Genomic DNA, 13,272 nt, shown 5'->3' with positions numbered 1-13,272 from the left:
TCGACAGGTGCGTGGCGGGGCAGGTGCCTCATTAGCCGTCCAGGTGTGGAGACAAACGCCAGGCACTGTGGGGAGAGGAGGAGGAGGAGGAGGAGGAGGAGAAAAGGAAGAAGAAATAGAAGAAACGAGAACGAGGAAGGAAATAAGTAGTAAGCAGCAACTATAAAATAACGGTGAAAATGATGAGGAAGAAAACGATAACGAAGAGGAAGAGGAAAATGAGGAGGAGAAGGAGAAGGAGGAGGAGGAAAGGAAGAAGAAATAGAAGAAACGAGAACGAGGAAGGAAATAAGAAGTAAGCAGCAACTAGAAAATAACGGTGAAAATGATGAGGAAGAAAACGATAACGAAGAAGAGGAGGAAAATGAGGAGGAGGAGGAAGGAAGAAAAGAACAAAAGAGGCAGAAAATTAGACGCAAAAAGAAGTTCGCAAATAAAGTATATGATGAAGAGGAAGAAAATGAATACGAATATGATGATGAAGAGGAAAAAAAGGTGATGAAGAAGAAAGGATAAGAAGCACAGCAAGAATAACTAAACGGAGCACATCAGAAAAAAAAGAGGGGAAAAAGAAGAAAAATCGAGACCATTCCATCCATCCGGGAAAAAAAGGGAAAAGAAGAAAGAAAGAAGACACCTGTTTCTCCCCCCCCCCTCCCCTCCCCCCCCCAAGAAAAAAAATCCAGGTAAAAAAAAATGCCCTTACCTTGTCCTTTTACCCCTCCCTTCCCTTCCTTCCTCTCTCCTTTCCTTCCCTTCCTTCCTCCTTTCCTTCCCTTCCTCCCTTCTTCCCTTCCTCCCCTGGTCGTGGCCGCGCACAGAGACACGTTGATAGAACTGTAATGCTGGAAATGGCTGACCTCCTCCCCTGTGTGTGTGTGTGTGTGTGTGTGTGTGTGTGTGTGTGTGTGTGTGTGTGTTCTTGTACCTTGTTGCTGTAAATTGTTGCATCGGTTTTTATAGAGTTAATCAATTTGCTAAGCTGTTAATTTATTCTCTGGTAAATTTGCTAATTACTTCGTTTATTCCCAGGTAAATTTGCTAGCCTCTTCCTTTACTGAGTCTATTCCCAGGTGATTGTAATTGCTATCCAGTTTATCTCTCGGGGAAAAAATATCATTGTTTTTCAGAAATATACCTGAGGAAAGGAATCAAGGTGTGAATTTTTACCAGAAGAAGTACCATTTTTTTTTCTACCCTCCTAATTTTAGTCTTTCTCATCTCTCTTCAACTTCGTCATCCACTACATGTCTTTCTTTCTTTTTCTTTTATCTGCATTTTTTCACCTCTTCTTCCTTTTTCCAATCCTTCATGATACCTTTCTTTATATCCTATTTTCTTGCTTCATCCTCTTATTATTATTTCTTCTTGTCCTTTAACTCTAACTTTTTTCACTTTTTGTTTCTTTCTCCTACAACTAATTTTCCTCATTTGACTTCAACTCCTTCCTTTCATTCTTCTTTCCTCAATTTCCTCGTATTCCCTCATCGTTTCTCCTTCTCAGTTTTTTCCATCTTTTTTCTCCTCCTCCTCCTCCTCTTCATCTTGTTCTTCATGCAACTGTTTCAAATTCCTTTACCTTGTTTCATCCTTTCTCATTAATTCTTCTTCTTCGTCTTTTTTAACTTCTTGTCCTTTTTCTTTCACTCTTTTCAGTTATTTCTCCTCCTACTAATTCTCATCGCTTTCCTTAAACTCTTTCCTTTTATTCTTCTTTCTTCATGTTCCTCGTAGTCCTCCTTCATCTGCCCTTCATAATACCTCTTTATATTAATTTTCGTCGTTTCATTCTCTCATTATTTCTTCTTGTTCTTCTCCTTTTACTTTTTCTTCTTTCATCTTCCTCCTACTAGTTCTCCTCGCTCTCCCCCGACTCCTTTCTTTCATTCTTCTTTCCTCAACTTCTTCGTATTCCTCTTTCCCCTCTACCTCTTTATATTCCTTCTCGTTATTTTATTCTCTCACCGTTTCTTCTTCTAGTTCTCCATTTACTTCTTCTTTCACTCTCTTTACTTCTTTCTCCTCCTACTAATTCTCCTCGCGTTCCCCCGATTTCTTCCTTCCCCAACTTCCTCGTATTCCTCTTTTTCCTGTACCTCTTTATATTCCTTCTCGTTATTTCATTCTCTCATCTCAGTTTACTTCTTCTTTCACTCTCTTTACTTCTTTCTCCTCGCTTTCCCCCAATTCCTTCCTTCCATTCTTCTTTCCTCAACTTCCTCGTATTCTTCTTTTTCCTGTACCTCTTTATATTCCTTCTCGTTATTTCATTCTCTCATCTCAGTTTACTTCTTCTTTCTCCTCCTACTAGTTCTCCTCGCTTTCCCCCAATTCCTTCCTTCCATTCTTCTTTCCTCAACTTCCTCGTATTCCTCTTTTTCCTTCTCGTTATTTCATTCTCTCATCTCAGTTTACTTCTTCTTTCTCCTCCTACTAATTCTCCTCGCTTTCCCCCAATTCCTTCCTTCCATTCTTCTTTCCTCAACTTCCTCGTATTCCCCTACCGCCGTCTTCCTCCTCCTCCGTGTAGCAAGTCTCCGAGGGATGTCCCCAAGGCTTAAAGTTTCTCTCTCCTTTCTTCGCGTGGCCGTTGCTCGCCGTGGCTCCTGCAGGAATATGTCAGAAGAGCCCTTTGTTGAGGCAAATGCCGCGGGCGCTCAAGCCATTGTTGTCGGCAGAAGAGGCCAACTGGTCTCCAATATTTTGATAACAGCGACGACCCTTCTCTCTCTCTCGCCTGTCTTCCCTCCCCTCCTACTCAGTTTCCTCTTGTTTCCTTCTCTTTCGCCTCCTCCTCTTCTCTTTTTTCAGCTATTTCTTCTTCTTTTTCTTCTTCTTCTTCTCCTCCTACTCCTCTTTTTTTATCGTTTCTTCATTCTCGTTTCTGTCTTAACAACTCTTACTCTGCGTCTCCTCCTACCTCTCGTTCTTCTCCTCTTCCCTCCTCAGCCTCGTCCCTTCCATTCTTTTCTTCCTCCTCCTCTTTGTCTTAGTTTCATCCCTCGACGACTTTTCTTCCTCCTCCTCCTCTACCTCTGCTTCTTCCTCTTCCAGACGACCATTTCTTATTCTTCTCCTCCTTCACGAGTCTTCCCTCCTTCTCCTCTTTCGTCTTCCACTCGACAGATCCTCCTCCTCCTCCTCCTCCTCCTCCTCCTCCTCCAGCTCACTTCCCTTCTTCCAATACATTAGAAATGGCTCATGTCGGGGTAGGATGAAGATGAGAAGGCTTTTGTTGTTGTTGTTGTTGTTGTTGTTGTTACTTGCCAGGAATGATTCTTCGTATTTCTATTATTGATATTGAGAGTTGAGGAAGACGAGGGAGAGGGAGAGAAGACGTGGACGGGAGAGAAGAAAAGAGATGAAGATGTAGGGGAGAGGCGATGTTGAAGGGGAGAGAAGGGAAGAGGAGGTAAGATAGGGAGATGGGATGCGACGGTGATGGTGATGGTGAGGGCGATGGTGGCGGTGGTGGTGGTGGTGGTGATGGTGGTGGTGGTGGTGGAGCAGGAGATAGCGCCATGACACAGCACTAAAAGAAGACAATAAATACAAACTCGCTCGCCCTTGTCCGCGATAAAACAAAAATGGAACAGCTTCATCACAAGTAATAAAAGAAAGCACGCTCCGCCCAAGAAATTAATAAAAAAAAGTAAATATATCAAAAAGTTTCCCAGAGAATACAACTTTTGCCTCACTCCGCTGACCGAAGCACTAATGGACTCCAAAAACTTAGAGGAAACGGAAGGGAAAAAAAAAGAACAGACAAAAGGGAGAGAAATTGTTTTCGGTATAGGAAAAGTAATACAAAAACGCCCTTTAATACTTTTGTGATCACTTAACCGGCCGGAACGCGAACACATTTTCTCCCAACGCCAACATTACCGGGGAAACTTTGCCAAAATACATAAATACGACGTTTCTTCTCTACATGGAACCCTTGACCTTGGGAAGCAACTCTGCGGGCATCGTCTCCTTACATAACACTAAGAGGAGATGGAGGAATAGTACAGCCGGGTCTACTTTATATAGCCCATCCTTTAACGTATTCTGTATCGGTCACTAAGTTAGGCACCTCTCCTCCCGAAATTGACCTCTCTTTTGGCCACTTCTCTAATCTTTTCTTTATAAGGGCAGTGATTAGCGGGCATTATTTTTCTCATTAGTTTTTTTGCCCTTAAGTTGCTTCCTTTGCTGAAAAAAAATCAAGAATCGATCAATAAAAATATGGTGCACGAAACTTTCTGAGGCGTGTGGCGCAGTGTGAGAGGAGGACCCACGTTCGCATCCCGGCTTATCAGGACCGTGACGAGCATAATGAGCAACGCCAAATACGGTGAGCCACGCGTAAAACAACACCAGCGCCTTAAACATATTCACACCTCCGTAGCAAATCGTCTACCTGAGGAGAATTTGATGTGTGCCTAATCTCAGTGAACCTTCGACAAAATATAAAGAAAAAAAAAAAACACTGGGAATGAACAAATAATCAAGACTAAACAAGGGAACGAAACAATTCACACCTATGAGTTAATTTACCTTGTACGTATTCTGGGAGGATTCTCAGGTACAAAAAAATATTAGTGAGCCTTAAAACAGCATGAATGGAAGAGCAGAGAATACAATGATAAAATAATGGAGATATAACGACATAACGACGGATAATTTACACCTGCGAGATGATTTACCTTTTAGTATTATGGGAGGAATAGATGGTAAGAAAGAATAATATTAAGTCTTTAAATAGTAAGACGGAAAAGGCAACAAATTCAGTGATAAAATAATGAAACAACGACAGAACAAGGAATAACTTACACCTGCGATAGATAATTTACTTTCTAATGTGATGGGAGAATTTAAGGTAAAAAAAATAATAGTGGGCCTTTCAGAAGCATGAGGGAAAATATAATAAAAACTGTGATACAAGAATGGAACACCTGCCTTTACCTGACTTACACCTGCGAGACAATTTACCTTTTACCTGTAGTGTGAAGAGCTCAATAATACGCGGAATTGACCTCTCTTTTCGCCACTCTGTAATCTTTAGGAGCAGCAAGTAGCGGGCTTTTTTTTTCATTATTTTTTTTTTTTGTGTGTGTGCCTTTGAACTGTCTCCTTTGCTGTAAAAAAAAAAAAAAAGAAACACCTAAAGCAAGAACCACAAACACTGAGCCACAACCATGCAAAAGCCAACACCAAAACGAGTTAATTCATACCTGTGTGATAATTTACCGGCACACCGCATCATTTACGGCTGGTTGTCACATATTCATGCCCATATTACAGGTTTAGACACGTATCACACAATAACCGCCAGAAATTCACACTAATGTACTTATAAAGAGCATTCACAAAAGCATGAAATAATGACAGCAAATTTACACTCCTGTCCAACATGCGCATTTGCATCAAACACACACACACACACACACACACACACATCGGCGCCACCCATCTCTCTATTTGCGTCACGTGGAATATTGTAACAACTACTATATTCTCCTTTTGTGTTGACACCTTTGACCGCTCGCCTGAAGGTTACAGTGTTGCCAAGTGATAACGATGACACGCGACCCAGACTGGTAACAAAGCAATTAAATAACTGACGTAAGAGCAAAGAGAAACAAAGGATAATGTGACTATGAAGATCTGACGCCAGCAGAACAGAAGCAGCAGTAGTGGTGGTAGTAGTAGTAGTAGTAGTAGTAGCAAAAACAGCAATAAAGAAATCAATACCAATAAAAACAATACATAGATACATACATAAATACACATATACATACACCTAAAAGTTCATTAAATATAATCAACCCTGCAGTGAAAGAAGGCAGGAAAAGAAAGCAGGAAAAATGAAAAAAAGAGAAAAGTAAACGAGAAAACGACTAATCTGAAAATAATGTACGATGGACATGGTGAAAACTCGTATTTCAAAAACTAATTTCCGTGTGTGTGTGTGTGTGTGTGTGTGTGTGTGTGTGTGTGTGTGTGTGTGTGTGTGTGTGTGTGTGTGTGTGTGTGTGTGTGTGTGTGTGTGTGTGTGTGTGTGTGTGTGTGTGTGTTTCAGCGCGAAAAACTTCCACCTTTCCAGCGTTTATATAATAAATGTGAATAAATTCCACGCACTGAGGTTATGCATACACACACACACATACACACATAAATACATACATCCATACATACATACATACAAACACACTTGTCTACCTGAATAAAACAACGTACATACATACAGACAGACACACACGCATGGAGACATAGAAACAAACACGTAAAAAAAAAATACAGACAAACAAACAGTACATATATTAGCGTTACCTGGGCGACAATTTACTGATCAGGTACACACACACACACACACACACACACATACACACATACACACACACACACACATACATACATACATACATATATACATACACACACACGGGCTCTATGTGTAATCAGCGCTACGTACATGTAAATCATTTTTATCCCTACACACATAATCTCACGGCTCTCTTAATCCTGAAGTACTCCCTCACTTCCCTCTCTCTCTCTCTCTCTCTCTCTCTCTCTCTCTCTCTCTCTCTCAAGGTAATCAAAACTTTACCTGCGGGCCACGTTAACTCGTCCGTTGTATGTGCGAGTTAATATTATTCTCCCGTTTTCTTCGTTCAACACCACCACCACAACCACCATCACCACAACCACCACTACCACCACCACTACCACCACAACCACCACCACCACCACCACACGCCTCACCTTAACCCTTCCATGCCCTTGGTCCCCTAAATCTACTCTATATTCATCTTAGTATGGCGATGTCGTGTGCGTGGGTACGTGTGTTTGTTTATTTGTTTGTTTGTTTGTTTGGTGTGTGTAGACGTTTATATAAGAGCAGAATCAAACGTATGTACACACCTCACTCTTCCGTATTGATCCTATTAGAACAAACATATTTACGTCGTAGAACCTAACAAAACCTCGATTCGATATTTTCATTTATTCATTATTTTTATGTTAACTAATTATCTATGTATTTCATCTCTTGTTTGTTTGGTTCTTTGCCTATACGTCTCTTTATCCAGAATGTTATCTTTATTCAGAATGTTAAAAAATGATACGCAGATAAAATAGATAAATAGATAGATAGATAAAAAGACAGATAGATGGATAGATAAAGTGTGCTTTCCTTCCTACTTGCCTACCTCTGTATGTTAACGAATGATACGTAGATATATATAATAAATAAACAGATAAAAAAGTAAAGATAGATATAGGTAGTGGAGAAGACAGTGTTTCTACCTCCCTATCTATCTACCTGTTCCTACCTACCTCCCTACCTACCTCCCTACCCACCTTCCTACCTCGCTACCTACATATAGACGCCGCCGCTCCACTGTTTACCATAAAGCTGTAGTTCTGTTTGTGTTTAAGTTCCCCGCCGCCCAATCCTGACATATGAGTCTACCTGTGTATTACGAGGCCTTACCCGCCCCCTTCTCTTATTATTATTCGATCGTTCATTATTTATTCATCTTTAGTGTCGCTGTTTTCGGTTCCTATGTTGAGTAAGTACGGGAGGAGGGAAGGAAAAGAGGTAAGTTATGTGTTATTATGTATTTTTTTATTTCATTCTATTTTCTTTCTGTTTTATTTTTCTTCGGGTTAGTGTTAAAATAAGAATGATGGAAGAGAGAGAGAGAGAGAGAGAGAGAGAGAGAGAGAGAGAGAGAGAGAGAGTCTGCTTGGAATACGTCAGCTCTCGCCTACGCTCTCTCTCTCTCTCTCTCTCTCTCGGTGCACGGAGCCGGGACGTCCTTTCAAGGTATTGTGATCAGACATGGCGGACAGGTATGAATGTGAGGCAAAGAAATAAATATTCTCTACCACTGGGAAGCTTTTTATTCTTTCTCTCTCTCCCTCTCCTCCTCCGTTCCTTAAATCTTCATCGTACCTTTCATTGGGCTGTCATGTTGTCTGTCTGTCTGTATGTAAATATGTATGTATGTTTGTATGTATGTATGTAGGTGTGCTTGTCTAAAACCCTGTTACTCCCCTCTCTCTCTCTCTCTCTCTCTCTCTCTCTCTCTCTCTCTCTGATGCCTGATTTTTCACGGGAAGTATTGGTGAATGTCGCATTTTCGCTCACTTTCACTCCCAGTTTCATTATGCCACTCGATTACGCTTCGGCCGGTATTAGCTCTTGTCAAACCCTTCCAAACGCGCCCGCACACACACACACACACACACACACACACACACACACACACACACTAACTCGTTCACTCACTGTATTATGCAAACCTTAACAACAAGACTAACATTATCCAGACGGTCCCTTTAAATATTTTACGTCACAGAAGCCCAGGATAAGGTAAGGTAAGGTAAGGTAAGGGAAGGTAAGGGAGGAACCCACCTTACTACTTACTCTTCAGCCTCCCTTACCTCACTTCACTTCTTCCTTTAACGTTTTACTTTTTGTCATTTATTCCTTCTTTTCTTTCTCCTTCCTTCGTTCCTCCTTTCTTTTCTTACCTCATTTATCCCTTCTTTCCTTACTCTTTTACTACTCAGCCTCCCTTTTCTCCCTTTACTTCCTTCTCTCTATCTTTCTTCATTCCTCCCTGTCTCCATCCCTTTTTTTTTTATCTTATTTCCTCTCTTCATTTCTTACTTCCTTCATCTCTTCCTTTTTTCTCCTTCTGCTGAGCCTCTCTTTCTTTCCTTCACTTCCTTTCGTAATGTCTTGCTTCCCTCTATTATTTATTCATTCTTCTCTTTCTCTGTTTCTTCTTTCCTTGTTTCTTTCCTTCTTTCTTTCCTTTCCTAACTACTTACTCGCTTCCTATTCAGTCTTTCCTTCATTTCCTGACGTCTTGATTCCTTCCATCATTTCTTCGTTCTTCCCTTTCTCCACCCCTTCTTTCCTTCTTTCCTCCCTTCATTTCTTACTCCTTTTATTCCTTTATTCGTTTTTCTCTTACTATGCATCATCCTTTTCCTCCCATTACTTTCCTTCCCTCTCGTCTTGCTTCCTTCTGTCATTTCTTCCTTTTTTCCGTCTCTTCTTTCCTTGTTTCCTTCCTTCCTTTCTCTTTCCTCCCTCTCCTTTCTTTCCCAACGTCTTTCTTCCGTCTATCCTTTCTTTTTTCTTCCCTTTCTCCTTTCCTTATTTTCTCCCTTTCTTAACATCTTTATCTCCTTATTCCTTACTTTGACCGTTTTGTGTCCTTTCGCCTTTTCTTGCATATCTTCTTACTTTCTACCTCCCTTTTCATCAATAATTTCTTCCTTACTTCCTATCCTTAACCTTTCCTATCATTCCATCTTTCTTCCTTGATTCGTTACCACCCTCACACCTTCTCCTTGTCCCTTCTTCCTTCCTTCATACTTTTTTTTCCTCGTCTACTTTCTCTTGGTCTATTTATTGCCTTCCTTCCTTCTTTTCCTTTTTTCCCTTCAAGGTAATCTTTCATCGCCCCTCCGTTCCTAACATCCTTTCTTCCTTCACACCTTTTCATTTTCTTCCCTTCCTTCCTTCCCTCATACTTTCTTTCTAGCTTCTATTCTCCTATTTCTTCCTCTCCTACTTATTCTATTTTTCTTCCTTCCTTCCTAACATCCCTGTCTTTCCATCCACCTTTTCTCTTCTCCTTTCTTTCCTTCGTTCCCCATTTCGCCCTTTTCTTACTTTCTACTTTATTTTCCTCTTTTGTCCTTTCCTTCCTTTCCTTCTTCGTCCCTTCCTTCCTGACATCCTTCCTTCTTTCCATCCATCTTGCCAATTCTCCCTTCCTTCCTTTTCCCTATCCGACCCACCTCCCCTCCTTTCTTTTCCTATTTTGTCCCTTTCTTTCTTTGCCCCTCTCTACCTAATATCCATCCGTCCTTCAATCCAACTTTCCTCTTCTCTCTTCCTTCCTTTCCTCTCTCCACCCCTTCTCCTCTCCTCTCTACCTTCCACTCTTTTCCTTTTTTGTCCCTTCCTTCCTATATAACATCCTTCCGCCCTTTCTTCCATCTCCCCTTTCATCCTTCCCTTCCATTCCTTCCTAATACCCATCCTTCCTACCATCGCTCCTTCCCATTTTCCCTCCCTTCCTTTCCCGCCCCGGTCTTCCTCCCTTCTCCCTACCTTCCACTCCCTTCAAAGGTGACCCAAGGTACCTGAACGTGTCCCTGAGCGCTCACTTCACTCACTTTTAACGGGCAGGTGTAAGGTGAGGTAGGGCCAGGTAGGGTTACGCTAGTTAGATAAGGCATGTAGGGTTGGAAGAGACGAGGTCGTGCAAGGTAAGGAATGGCAAGGGTAAGGGAAAGTTATATTGGGTGAAGTAAAGTCAGGTAAGTAAGGTGAGGTTAATTAGGCGAGGTAAGGTAAGGATGAGAGGCGATGAGGTGGTAAAAGGTAAGAAATTGCAAGGTAAGAGGAGGGACATGTAATACAGTGAAAGTAAGGACGGGATGTAATCTAAGGTAAGGTCAGGTAAGGTTACGTCAGATAGTCGAGATGATATATGGTTAGAAAGGGGCGATCAGGTAGCATAAAGTAGGGAATATAGAAGGAGAAATGTATTGGAAGCCTTTGCACGAAAACAGACAAACTTAGATACCACTAAACGCCAACTTAGATTAAATACAGATTGTTCGGTAAAGTTATGTGAGGTTACGAACTACTTACAGTTGGGAAATGTGAGGAAGGAAGAGGTAAGGATAGATTAGGTTAGGATAGATTATGAAAGAGTAAGTTAGATTAGGTTAGGTAAGGTTATGTAAGATTAAAGTAAGAGAAGGAAAGATTAGGAGAAGTTATGGTGGCGTGAGACAGGATGGTGAGGTAAGATAAGATTATACAAGATTAAGTAAGGAGAGGTAAGGGAAAGAGAGAAAAGTTTAGGTAAAGGAAGATTAGGAAAATATAGATGTGTTTAAGTGCTGTTCAAAGACGTGGATTAAACTTATGAAACGAACGCTGAGTAAGTTAGATCAAAGATACGCTAAGCACACAAGATAACGTACGATGTAACGCTGAGTATGTTAGATTAAAGATACGCTAAGCACACAACGTACGGTGTGGTATAGTGCTTTACCCCACGCTGTTCAAAGACGTGGATTGAACTTATGAAACGAACGCTGAGTAAGTTAGATTAAAGATACGCTAAGCACACAAGATAACGGACGGTGTGATAGAGTGCTTTACCCCTCACATAAGCTTCACGTACGAGCGGGGTCAGAGGCAGAGAGGGAGCGCTGCCGGAATACCGTGTGGCCGGCAATAACGCAGCGCGCCTCGCTTCAAAATTCCCTTCGATAAATGCTGTCGAGTTACAAGTAAAAGCCATTTTTCACTTCGGCCAATAAACTGCCGCGTATAAAGTGTTGGCGCAAAGGTTGTGTTTCGGCCATTTTTCTGGGAATGGCGGGAGTGAAAAAGACCGATGAAACAGCCTGCGAAATGAAGGCAGCGCTCAAGGATGGAATGTATAATGGAGAGAGAGGGAAAGAGAGAGAGAGAGAGAGAGAGAGAGAGAGAGAGAGAGAGAGAGAGAGAGAGACAGAGACAGACACAGACACAGACAGACATACAGAGAGAGAGACAGACAGACAGACAGACAGACAGACAGGCAGGCAAACACAGACAGACAGACAGACATACAGACAGACAGACGGACAGACAGACAGGCAGACAAACAGACAGAAAGCGAGAGAGAAAGAGGAATGGAAAGAGTCATTGTGCAGTAAAGAGACTTGGCGTATGAGACGACGACGACGACGACGACGCAGGATAAACGGGAGAAAATATTATGGGAGGGAAAAAGAAATGACGATGAAGAGGACTTAATGAAGACTTGGAGGCAGCCAACCGGAGAGAGGAAACACACGGAGGGGGAGGAGGAGGAGGAGGAGAAAAGCCAGGCGGAGGAGAGATAAACAGAGAGGCAGAGAAACAAACATAGAAACTGACACAAACATAACCATTTTTCAGGCAGCACATAAACTGGTCACCGAGAGAGCGATGTATAAAACGAGCAAGCAAACACACACACACACACACACACACACACACACACACACACAGTTTAACCCCGTGCGAAGGAAGACAGCATCGCCCAGAAGGAAAATACGTCCTCCGTGCCAACTCTCTCATACGCAGAGTTTGTCTCGACACATAACCTTTAACTCTATAATCAAGAGGAGTTCCGGTGGGTCGGCCTCGCAGGTGACACACTGAGGAAGGCGAGACTCACCTGCCTACCTGCGCTTGACTTCTTCAGGTGAGTGAGTCGGTGAATAAGTCAGTTAGTTAGTTGGTGGGAGGAGTGAGTATTAGGAAGTTGTGTCTACCTTTAAGTGTGTGTGTGTGTGTGTGTGTGTGTGTATGTGAGTGTGTGTGTGTGTGTGGGTGTACGTGTGTGAGGAATGTGTGTACGTCTTCAGGATTCCACTTGTTGTCCCCCTTCCTCCTCCCTGTCCTGGTGTACACACTCTCACCTCACCGGAAACTCGTCAACACAAACAGTCTCGGACACACACGCAAACAGGACTAGGAGACTAGGAGGGGACTTGCAACACACACACACACACACACACACACACACACACACACACACACACACACACACATAGAAGCAAGCCCACCACACGCAAACGAGTGATACCGAACACTGAAGAAAACTTAGCAAAAGAAAACGAAGGTGGCAGAGAACGAGCCTGGAAAAAGATGATGAAAACAAGACAGACATAACCGCGAGCGAAAGCAAACACACTTTAAGAGATGAAGACGATGGAAAAGAAGATGAAGAAGACGAAAACGACGACGGAGAAGATGAAGTATGAAAGAATGATAATGATGAAAAAAGTAGCGACAGAAGCGAATGAAGAGGAGGAGCAGTGAAGATAACACTTGAAGCAGCAGCGACAGAAGCAACAACACACACTTCAACACTTCAACGCCACCTCGCAGTCCGTCAGCACAGCCAACACGATAAGTACACGTACCTGTCAGGGCTGAGCGGCGGTAACCTTTATCCTGAGAGCTGGGGCTTCACCGTCGACATGATAACTGTGACATACACCCGCGGGGAGGACTATCATTGCTCAACAGCCTCACCGTGTCCCATTCCCACCACCAACACCAACAACACACAGGCCAGAATTATACTCGTTTCAAGAGAGCATATGCTTCGCGGCGACCTATACACTGGTCTACGGACGCTTTCCTTCCCTCTGTCATGCAACGCGGCGACACCCACGCCACGAAGTCCCCGTCATCCGCGGCGGTGT

General features: G+C 42.5%; 1 protein-coding gene across 1 annotated transcript in view; it reads right to left on the bottom strand.

Moving 5' to 3' along the window:
• LOC126997053 (teneurin-m-like) overlaps positions 1-13,017 on the bottom strand; it is a 439,194-nt gene extending 426,177 nt beyond the window's left edge. The window contains exon 1 of the mRNA XM_050858090.1: positions 12,988-13,017. The gene's annotated coding sequence lies outside the window, so the exon portion shown is untranslated. The remainder of the gene's footprint in view (positions 1-12,987) is intronic.
• Positions 13,018-13,272: the final 255 nt, after the last annotated feature.

The sequence above is a fragment of the Eriocheir sinensis genome, chromosome 11 (genome assembly GCF_024679095.1).
Source record: "Eriocheir sinensis breed Jianghai 21 chromosome 11, ASM2467909v1, whole genome shotgun sequence".
In the NCBI taxonomy this organism is placed as follows: domain Eukaryota; kingdom Metazoa; phylum Arthropoda; class Malacostraca; order Decapoda; family Varunidae; genus Eriocheir; species Eriocheir sinensis.
Note: the sequence above shows the minus strand (reverse complement) of the source record. Positions and strands in the feature narration are given on the sequence as shown.